General features: G+C 50.0%; 1 long non-coding RNA gene across 1 annotated transcript; it reads right to left on the bottom strand.

The window, feature by feature from the left end:
- Positions 1-7,881: 7,881 nt before the first annotated feature.
- LOC135369344 (uncharacterized) lies at positions 7,882-9,255 on the bottom strand. Its single transcript, XR_010415086.1, has 3 exons — positions 9,140-9,255; positions 8,170-8,474; positions 7,882-8,070 (listed from the first exon to the last, which is right to left on the bottom strand). It is a non-coding gene; the product is annotated as an uncharacterized LOC135369344 (long non-coding RNA).
- Between the last annotated feature and the right edge of the window lie 715 nt (positions 9,256-9,970).

Here is a 9,970-nt window from a genome sequence, read left to right as displayed (position 1 = left end):
GGATGCAGGCCAGTATTCACGCATCTGCCCCGCGGGCGATCCAGAAACCGTGAGTGTGGTTGTACCGTCGACAAGCTTCTTGTGGGAAAGGCTTATGTCGAGGTTGAAGTGTTACGAAAAATCCGCCCCAAGGACGGCGTGAGGACCATCGGCGATCATGAAAACCCAGCGGAAGAGGCGTCTGAGACCGATGTCTGCATGGCTAATGATCGCATTCCAATACATACGCAGTTCAGCTCATAGTCTATACACAGTCCCGCACATACATTGTCCAATACGGAGTTCCTGTAGGAATGACTTATGCATACAGTCGCAATGGCCGTGTGAGACCGAGTATTGTCATCGAGAAGAATGTCCCTTCCAGACAATACCCCACTCCTACCCGTCGTTCTAACTTGACATGCATGCACACCCCGCACGTCCCAGAATATAATTCTTGCGTGCCTTCGTAGCAGATTACTGCATTTTGCTTTTCTTCAGCGGCAGGGAGTGTAGCGGACGCTGGACGACGACGACGACGACAACGATGGCCACGCACGTGGAGCACCCGCTTCTCAGTTCCACTGGCGCGGCCATGGAGATAGGCCACCGTCATCGCCTCTCCGTGGCATACCATCATCGCCGGTCGGGGCTCATGTAGAGGAAGACCATCGTCCTCTACAGGGAAGACTTATACGTTGCCATTCCACACTGCTTGTTTTTCTTCTTTTCATTTTTCGTTTTTTGTCACTGGGGAGCCACAATACTGTTCCCCTTAACATCGTTCGTTCCATATACCGCGCAGTTAATTTCCGTAACGTATTCGAAAAATTGGACATTGCGAAAATGGTAAAACAAATGGTAAAATAGTTGCGAAAATTTCCGTAACAGGGAGTTACTGTTTCCCTTGATATCGATTGTTCCCTGCGCCGTGCGGGCAACTTTGGTAAAATCCATAAAAACGTTTGTAGAATTACGCAAGAATTAGTGGACTTCCGGTATAGTGCAATTAGTTGCAACGCGTCAAGTACAAGTCTGTAAATATATTGTCTAGATATTGACGACGACGTGCGTCGAAATGACGCACTTCAGAATTACCGTGGACGAGGATGTGTACGGCGCAAAATGGGCAAGGTAGGCATTTGTTCTTGTTTCCTGTCGTTCGTCCTGTGTTCTTGACCTTCCGCTCTCTTTGGTTCTGCTTTTGTTCTTCGACTTGGTTAACAGGTGAGTGCATCTCAGCTGCGTAGCTTATTCGCATTTTAATGCCGTGTTTGTGTTTTTTGATCACATCTTCTCATTAACCAAGTACGACTGTACGTAGCTAATCGCCAGATAAGTGTCTCTATGTCGCTAATGTCCTGGCTAGTGTCCATCTACAACAACTACAACTACAACTACAACTACAAGGCATGCTTAGATCACGGTGAGTTTGTTTGTTCTGCATTTTTCCCCTACTCCCGTCTCCTCTGTATGAAGTTACATGTAGTTCAGTCAGTAACAACAGCATGTTTCATTTTGCAGGCATGGCGCTCTTCAAGATTATTCTGCGGTGGTTGAGCCTTTCAGCCACGGTGTTTTTCGCCTGCCTGGCGATAACAGAGGACGACCTGGTCCTCGCAGCGATGTACACAGTCTGTGCCATCGCCTCGCTACTCATCTTCGCTCTTGGGGACGACGATGTAACAAGCGCTTGTTGGAAAGGAGAGACAGAAGAGAACATGATACCCCAGCTCACTGTTGACCACTCTGCATCAGCACACACGCCATCAGGGTGGTCGGACGGAAGCACTCTAACCTTAACTATAGAGTGATGCGGTGGGGTGATTTGTAAATAGTTTTTTTTTTTTTGTACATAGCCTTTTTCTTTTTTTTTCTTTTTTTTTTTTTTTGCTTCTTCTGACGGCCGAACTCGACGGAGTCAATTTCCCGACTTACTTGCGGCACAGCGTATTGATCGCTTACTCGCGCTTCGTCCCGTCGCCAGTTCCGAAAATGTCGGCCAGCTTCGACTTTTGCTTGATGAAGTCACCGGCCGGATAACGGCTTTGGACGCCCTTCGCATTCCTAAGGAGCAGCATCCGGTGGTCCTGTACCGTGTCGTCACGCGTTGTCTTCCCGAACCGCTATGCGAACTCTTTATCGTCAGAAAAGTGTGGAAGCAAGTCCAAGCAGCCAGAACCCAGCTACTCCAGAGGGTGCAAGATCCCCGGCAGAAGGTATTCAGGCGTTACTTTCGTTTCTCAAGGTGCAAGTTGAGACGCGGAAGACGTCTCCCTAAGTCGTCAACCGGAGCCAGCTTCCTAATGGAGCCCCAGAGGATCCAGCGATAGCAATGGCCTTCCCACAGCTTCGGCCTTAGCCGCCACAAACCAGACTCCTATCCAAGCAGTATAGGACCCTCGTCAGTCCAGTTCCTCTCGTTTAATTCCTCGTCGGACTGCGGAGATTGGGCTCTTGATCGGCGCTGACTACTACTGGAAGACAGTTACGGGACAAGAGAAGATAGCTACAGGACAAGTCAAACGTCTTCCCGGCGGCGTCACCGCAGTCTAAACTATTTTCGGATTGGTCATCCAGCACGTCGACCCTCGCCTTCACGAAACGCTCTCTGTGGTTGTTTGTTTTCTTCCTCTCTTTGTGTCTGTCCCTTGTGTGAGTCTCCGGACCCTCCACTCTCATCGTGTCCGGTTTCCATGTCGCCTTCCGACAAGAAGATCCTCATATCCCGCAGAAGATGTTTCCGTTGCGGCAAACCCGGACATTTTTCAAGGCTCTGTCGCTCAGCTGCACGTTTATCTTGTGCTTGCTGTCACGGGCATCACCTTTCGGTCCTCTGCGACATTCAGCGACAAGACTTCGTACCTAGTTCATCTCCCTCTTCCTCTATGTGTCAGACATCGCCAGTCCACCCCTCCTGGAGTGACCGTACCGCAGTAACGCTCGCATCCAGCCTCATAGCCGCGGGAACGGAGCCTCGATCGTCTTCAGACCGCAGAAGTTTTTGCCTCAGGCCTGGCGGGGAGGAAGCCAGTGCGCATACTCTTAGGTACTGGGAGCCGGCAGACTTTCATCCGACAGGACCCCTTACGAGAGCTACAGTGTGACACCAAAGGCCAAGAAGACCTCTCAGTATTCTCTTTCGCGTCAACGCACCCCAAAAATGTTTCATTGCCAGCGTGCTGCGGTTCGTCTTGAAGCTCTTTTTGATCCCCAGTGCGTCGTTGAGGTGGAAAGCGTTGGGAGTATCCGATTTTTGTCCTGTTGTCACCCCTCCGCTGGGCACCGCAACGCTCGATCTTTCGGAACGCAGGGGTTTAGCATCAGCGGATTCCGGTCGGACTGCGGAGATTGGGCTCTTAATCGGCGCTGACTACTACTGGAAGAAAGTTACAGGACAAGTGAAACGCCTTCCCGGCGACGTCATCGCAGCTGAAACTATTTTCGGATGGGTCATCCAGTACGTCGACCCTCGCCTTCACAAAACGCTGTCTGAGGTTGTTTGTTTTCTTCCTCTCTTCGGAAGAACAGTACCATGTCAACCTTGGACCCTTCAGAAATGTGGCGTTTGGATGCATTGGGCATAACCGCGCAAGTCCCCGAAGAGGCAGAGAACTTCGCCGCCAATCCCTTTTTTCTACGTCGTGCCACTCATGGTCAAAGGGCAGGGTCTTCTCCCGGACTCCAACAATCGAGAAACGGCGAGTTCAACGGCGGCTCTCGCAGCAGCTGCGACGTTTTCGGTCGTCTCCGGAATTGCGACAAGACTACGACACGGTTATCAGAGAGTATTCCAGTGAGTATTTACGCAGTATTTACGAGTATTTTTCAGTATTTACTCAGAGAGGGTAGTGAACAACGTCGATGAACACGAGCATGTCTACTATATGCCCCACCACGCCGTTATTCGGAAAGAAGCCGTTACAACCAAGCTCCGCGTGGTTTGCGACGAGTCATCCCGTCTCCCGGAGCAGCCATCCCTGAATCCCTGCCTAATGAAAGGGACAAAGTTAAACGCCGATCTTCTGCATCTGCTGCTGCTACTTCGTTGTAGCACCTTTGTTGTCACTGCTGACATCCGAAAGGCCTACCTGCAAGTGGTCATCCGTCGTGCGGACAGAAACCTTCTCCGCTTTCCTTGGGTCCGGGATACTGCAGAATCTGAAAACCCACTCATTGAGGAGTGGCGAATGCTCCATTTCGGCTGTACGAATTTCCGCGGATGCCATTTGGTCTCCGCAACGCGGCCGAAACGTTTCAACGTCTTATAGACAGCGTCATCAGGGGCCTCCCCTTCATCTTCGCATACATTGACGACTTGCTTGTGGCCAGCTCGTCTCCTGAAGAGCACGAACACCACGTCCGGGTCGTGTTTAATGTGGAAGCCAGGCCACAACTAAAAGAATGAATGACACGCGCGCTCAATTAAAAATCATGCGCGAGATACGCGTCGGGATGAAACGTCCATGGCAGCGCTCGTCGTCCATTTCCGTCGACTGCTACAGAGGTGACTTGCAAGATAATTGCAACAGAATGTACACTTACGGAATAAAATTCACGTAGTTTCAGAAAAAAAAAATTGTCACGAAATCCTCACTTCGCCGTTCCAAGCTACGCCGCCATTTTCGGGAAAATTCAGCTGTCATGGCGGCCCGTCGTTCTAAACTTCACAAGCATGCACACCCCGCATGTCCCAGAATATAATTCTTGTGCGCCTTTGTAGCAGATTACTGCATTTTGCTTTTCTTCAGCGGCAGGGAAGACTTATACGTTGCCATTCCACACTGCTTGTTTTTCTTTCTTTTTTTTTTGTCACTGGGGAGGCACAATACTGTTCCCCTTAACATCGTTTGTTCCATATACCGCGCAGTTAACTTTCTGTAACATATTTGAAAAATTGGACATTGCGAAAATGGTAAAACAAATGGTAAAATAGTTGTGAAAATTTCCGTAACAGGGAGTTACTGTTTCCCTTGATATCGATTGTTCCCTGCGCCGTGCGGGCAACTTTGGTAAAATCCATAAAAACGTTTGTAGAATTGCGCAAAAATTAGTGGACTTCCAGTATAGTGCAATTAGTTTTAACGCGTCAAGTACAAGTCTGTAAATGTATTGTCTAGACATTGACGACGACATGCGTCGAAATGACTCACTGCAGAATTACTATGGACGAGGATGTGTACGACGCAAAATGGGCAAGGTAGGCATTTGTTCTTGTTTCCTGTCGTTCGTCCTGTGTTCTTGACCTTCCGCTCTCTTTGGTTCTGCTTTTGTTCTTCGACTTGGTTAACAGGTGAGTGCATCTCAGCTGCGTAGCTTATTCGCATTTTAATGCCGTGTTTGTGTTTTTTGATCACATCTTCTCATTAACCAAGTGCGACTGTGCTTAGCTAATCGCCAGATAAGTGTGTCTATGTCGCTAATGTCCTGGCTAGTGTCCATCTATGGCGTGAACTCCAGCATAAAAGGACAACTACAAGGCATGCTTAGATCACGGTGCGTTTGTTTGTTCTGTATTTTTCCCCTACTCCCGTCTCCTCTGTATGAAATTACATGTAGTTCAGTCAGTAACAACAGCATGTTTCATTTTGCAGGCATGGCGCTCTTCAAGATTATTCTGCGGTGGTTGAGCCTTTCAGCCACGGTGTTTTTCGCCTGCCTGGCGATAACAGAGGACGACCTGGTCCTCGCAGCGATGTACACCGTCTGTGCAATCGCCTCGCTACTCATCTTCGCGCTTGGGGACGACGAGGTAGCAAGCGCTTGTTGGAAAGGAGAGACCGAAGAGAACATGATACCCCAGCTCACTGTTGACCACTCTGCGTCAGCACACACGCCATCAGGGTGGTCGGACGGAAGCACTCTAACCTTAACTATAGAGTGATGCGGTGGGGTGATTTGTAAATAGTTTTTTTTTTTTTTTTGTACATAGCCTTTTTCTTTTCTTTTTTTTTTTCTTCTTCTGACAGCCGAACTCGACGGAGTCAATTTCCCGACTTACTTGCGGCACAGCGTATTGATCGTTTACTCGCGCTTCGTCCCGTCGCCAGTTCCGAAAATGTCGCCCAGCTTGGACTTTTGCTTGATGAAGTCACCGGCCGGATAACGGCTTTGGACGCCCTTCGCATTCCTAAGGAGCAGCATCCGGTGGTCCTGTACCGTGTCGTCACGCGTTGTCTTCCCGAACCGCTTTGCGAACTCTTTATCGTCAGAAAAGTGTGGAAGCAAGTCCAAGCAGCCAGAACCCAGCTACTCCAGGGGGTGCAAGATCCCCGGCAGGAGGTATTCAGGCGTTAATTTCGTTTCTCAAGGTGCAAGTTGAGACGCGGGAAGACGTCTCCCTAAGTCGTCAACCGGAGCCAGCTTCCTAATGGCGCCCCAGAGGATCCAGCGATAGCAATGGCCTTCCCACAGCTTCGGCCTTAGCCGCCACAAACCACCCTCCTAAAACCTCCACAAACCAGACTCCTATCCAAGCAGTATAGACCCTCGTCAGTCCAGTTCCTCGTCGTTTAATTCCTCGTCGGACTGCAGAGATTGGGCTCTTGATCGGCGCTGACTATTACTGGAAGACAGTTACGGGACAAGAGAAGATAGCTACAGGACAAGTCAAACGTCTTCCCGGCGACGTCACCGCAGTCTAAACTATTTTCGGATTGGTCATCCAGCACGTCGACCCTCGCCTTCACGAAACGCTCTCTGTGGTTGTTTCTGTTTTCTTCCTCTCTTTGTGCCTGTCCCTTGTGTGAGTCTCCGGACCATCCACTCGCATCGTGTCCGGTTTCCATGTCGCCTTCCGACAAGAGGATCCTCATATCCCGCAAAAGATGTTTCCGTTGCGGCAAACCCGGACATTTTTCAAGGCTCTGTCGCTCAGCTGCACGTTTATCTTCTGCTTGCTGTCACGGGCATCACCTTTCGGTCCTCTGCGACATTGAGCGACGAGACTTCGTACCTAGTTCGTCTCCCTCTTCGTCTATGTGTCAGACATCGCCAGTCCACCCCTCCTGGGGTGACCGTACCGCAGCAACGCTCGCATCCAGCCTCATAGCCGCGGGAACGGAGCCTCGATCGTCTTCAGACCGCAGAAGTGATTGCCTCAGGCCTGGCGGGGAGGAAGCCAGTGCGCATACTCTTAGGTACTGGGAGCCAGCAGACTTTCATCCGACAGGACCCCTTACGAGAGCTACAGTGTGACACCAAAGGCCAAGAAGACCTCTCAGTATTCTCTTTCGCGTCAACGCACCCCAAAAATGTTTCATTGCCAGCGTGCTGCGGTTCGTCTTGAAGCTCTTTTTGATCCCCAGTGCGTCATTGAGGTGGAAAGCGTTGGGAGTATCCTATCTTTGTCCTGTTGTCACCCCTCCGCTGGGCACCACAACGCTCGATCTTTCGGAACGCAGGGGTTTAGCATCAGCGGATTCCGGTCGGACTGCGGAGATTGGGCTCTTAATCGGCGCTGACTACTACTGGAAGAAAGTTACAGGACAAGTGAAACGCCTTCCCGGCGACGTCATCGCAGCTGAAACTATTTTCGGATGGGTCATCCAGCACGTCGACCCTCGCCTTCACGAAACGCTGTCTGAGGTTGTTTGTTTTCTTCCTCTCTTCGGAAGAACAGTACCATGTCAACCTTGGACCCTTCAGGCCCTTGGACCCTTCAGAAATGTGGCGTTTGGATGCATTGGGCATAACCGCGCAAGTCCCCGAAGAGGCAGAGAACTTCGCCGCCACTCCGTTTTTTCTCCGTTTTTTCATGGTCAAAGGGCAGAGTCTTCCCCCGGAGGTCAACAATCCAGAAATAGTTCAACGGCGGCTATTGCAGCAGCTGCGACGTTTTCGGTCGTCTCCGGAATTGCGACAAGACTACGACACGGTTATCAGAGAGTATTCCAGTGAGTATATACGCAGTATTTACGAGTATTTTTCAGTATTTACTCAGAGAGGGTGGTGAACAACGTCGATGAACACGAGCATGTCTACTATATGCCCCACCACGCCGTTATTCGGAAAGAAGCCGTTACAACCAAGCTCCGCGTGGTTTGCGACGAGTCATCCCGTCTCCCGGAGCAGCCATCCCTGAATTCCTGCCTAATGAAAGGGACAAAGTTAAACGCAGATCTTCTGCATCTGCTGCTCCTACTTCGTTGTAGCACCTTTGTTGTCACTGCTGACATCCGAAAGGCCTACCTGCAAGTGGTCATCCGTCGTGCGGACAGAAACCTTCTCCGCTTTCCTTGGGTCCGGGATACTGCAGAATCTGAAAACCCACTCATTGAGGAGTGGCGAATGCTCCATTTGGGCTGTACGAATTTCCGCGGATGCCATTTGGTCTCCGCAACGCGGCCGAAACGTTTCAACGTCTTATAGACAGCGTCATCAGGGGCCTCCCCTTCGTCTTCGCATACATTGACGACTTGTTTGTGGCCAGCTCGTCTCCTGAAGAGCACGAACACCACGTCCGGGTCGTGTTTAATGTGGAAGCCAGGCCACAACTGAAAGAATGAATGATACGCGCGCTCAATTAAAAAAATTAAAAATCATGCGCGAGATACGCGACGGGATGAAACGTCCATGGCAGCGCTCGTCGTCCATTTCCGTCGGCTGCTAGAGAGGTGACTTGCAAGATAATTGCAACAGAATGTACAGTTACCGAATAAAATTGACGTAATTTGAGGGAAAAAAATTGTCACGAAATCCTCGCCTCGTCGTTCCAAGCTACGCCGCCACTTTCGGTAAAAAATTCTGGTGTCATGGCGGCCCGCATAGAAAACAGCAGCCAATGAAAAACGCTCAATATGGTTGCCAGGTCGAGCCTCCTTTTTAGGCTCCTCTTAATGGTCACTCCTTTGGCATACATGTAGTGCCGTGTATGCCAAAGGGGGTCTGGCCATTAGGAGGAGCCTAAAAAAGAGGCTCGACTTGTGAAGCTGAACGAGCACGACTATACAGCAGCTAAAGCGAAGGAAGATAAAAGGAACATATCAGAACAGCAGCTGCGATAAAACAACTGAAGCTCAACGAGCACGACTATACAGCAGCTAAAGCCAAGGAAGATAAAAGGAACATATCAGAACAGCAGCTGCGATAAAAAAACAAACAGAGCTAAGCAGTAGCAGAGGCAATAAGACATAACAGACGCAAGACAGCTCAACAATACCTGATTCACTGGAACAGCTATGGGTGCCATTTAATCAACTTCTATTCTTCATGGCTATAGTAACCTAAGACTGAGACCAGAAGACTGAGACGACAGTAAACTGAGAAATCGTCGCGTGCGAACCGTTAACCGGCTCGTTTGCAGTTTCCAGAGGGCGCCACGTGGAGCCTTGTGGCACATTTAGATGAGGTCAAATTGACATCGATTGTTCCCTGTACCTGTGCAAGTAACCTTGGTAAAATCTATAAAAATATTTGTACAATTACGCAAAAATTAATAAACGAACAGTAGTGCTGTTGTAGCGCCCTTGGTGGCCAGGATAGGACAGAACGTGTCACCGTCGCGTGACACGTCGAAGGACGAAGAAGAAACCTGAATGCGGTCACGACGAAACCCTCCAACATTTCGTTCTTGACTGTAGTACCTCCCGCCGCCTTCGCCTACAGTTCCTCACACTTCCACTGCTAAGGTTCAGCGCGCCTCTCTCAGGACGCGCATTACTCTCGTTCGGTGCGTCCCATAACGGAAAATGGAATCCCGTCATCGCAGATAATCTCATTTCATTCGTTGCCGGCTCCAACCGGTTCTAGCCCTTAGTGTCACTATCACACTCATGTCATAATGAATTAGCCCTGGCCAATCTCCCTTGATGATCGCGGCCATCTGCCTGGGGAGAAGAAGAAGAATAAACGAGCGCGCCCCAGTTAATTCATAAGGTACTTGTGGATCGACCTGGCCTTAGTCCCTACCATTACTGCACAGACATAGACACAGACAAAATTCTTTCGCCCCTTTTGTCCTGGCCAATCTCCCTTAGTGGCTCACGGCCAT

Source organism: Ornithodoros turicata, chromosome 9, assembly GCF_037126465.1.
Source record: "Ornithodoros turicata isolate Travis chromosome 9, ASM3712646v1, whole genome shotgun sequence".
Classification (NCBI taxonomy): Eukaryota; Metazoa; Arthropoda; class Arachnida; order Ixodida; family Argasidae; genus Ornithodoros; species Ornithodoros turicata.
Note: the sequence above shows the minus strand (reverse complement) of the source record. Positions and strands in the feature narration are given on the sequence as shown.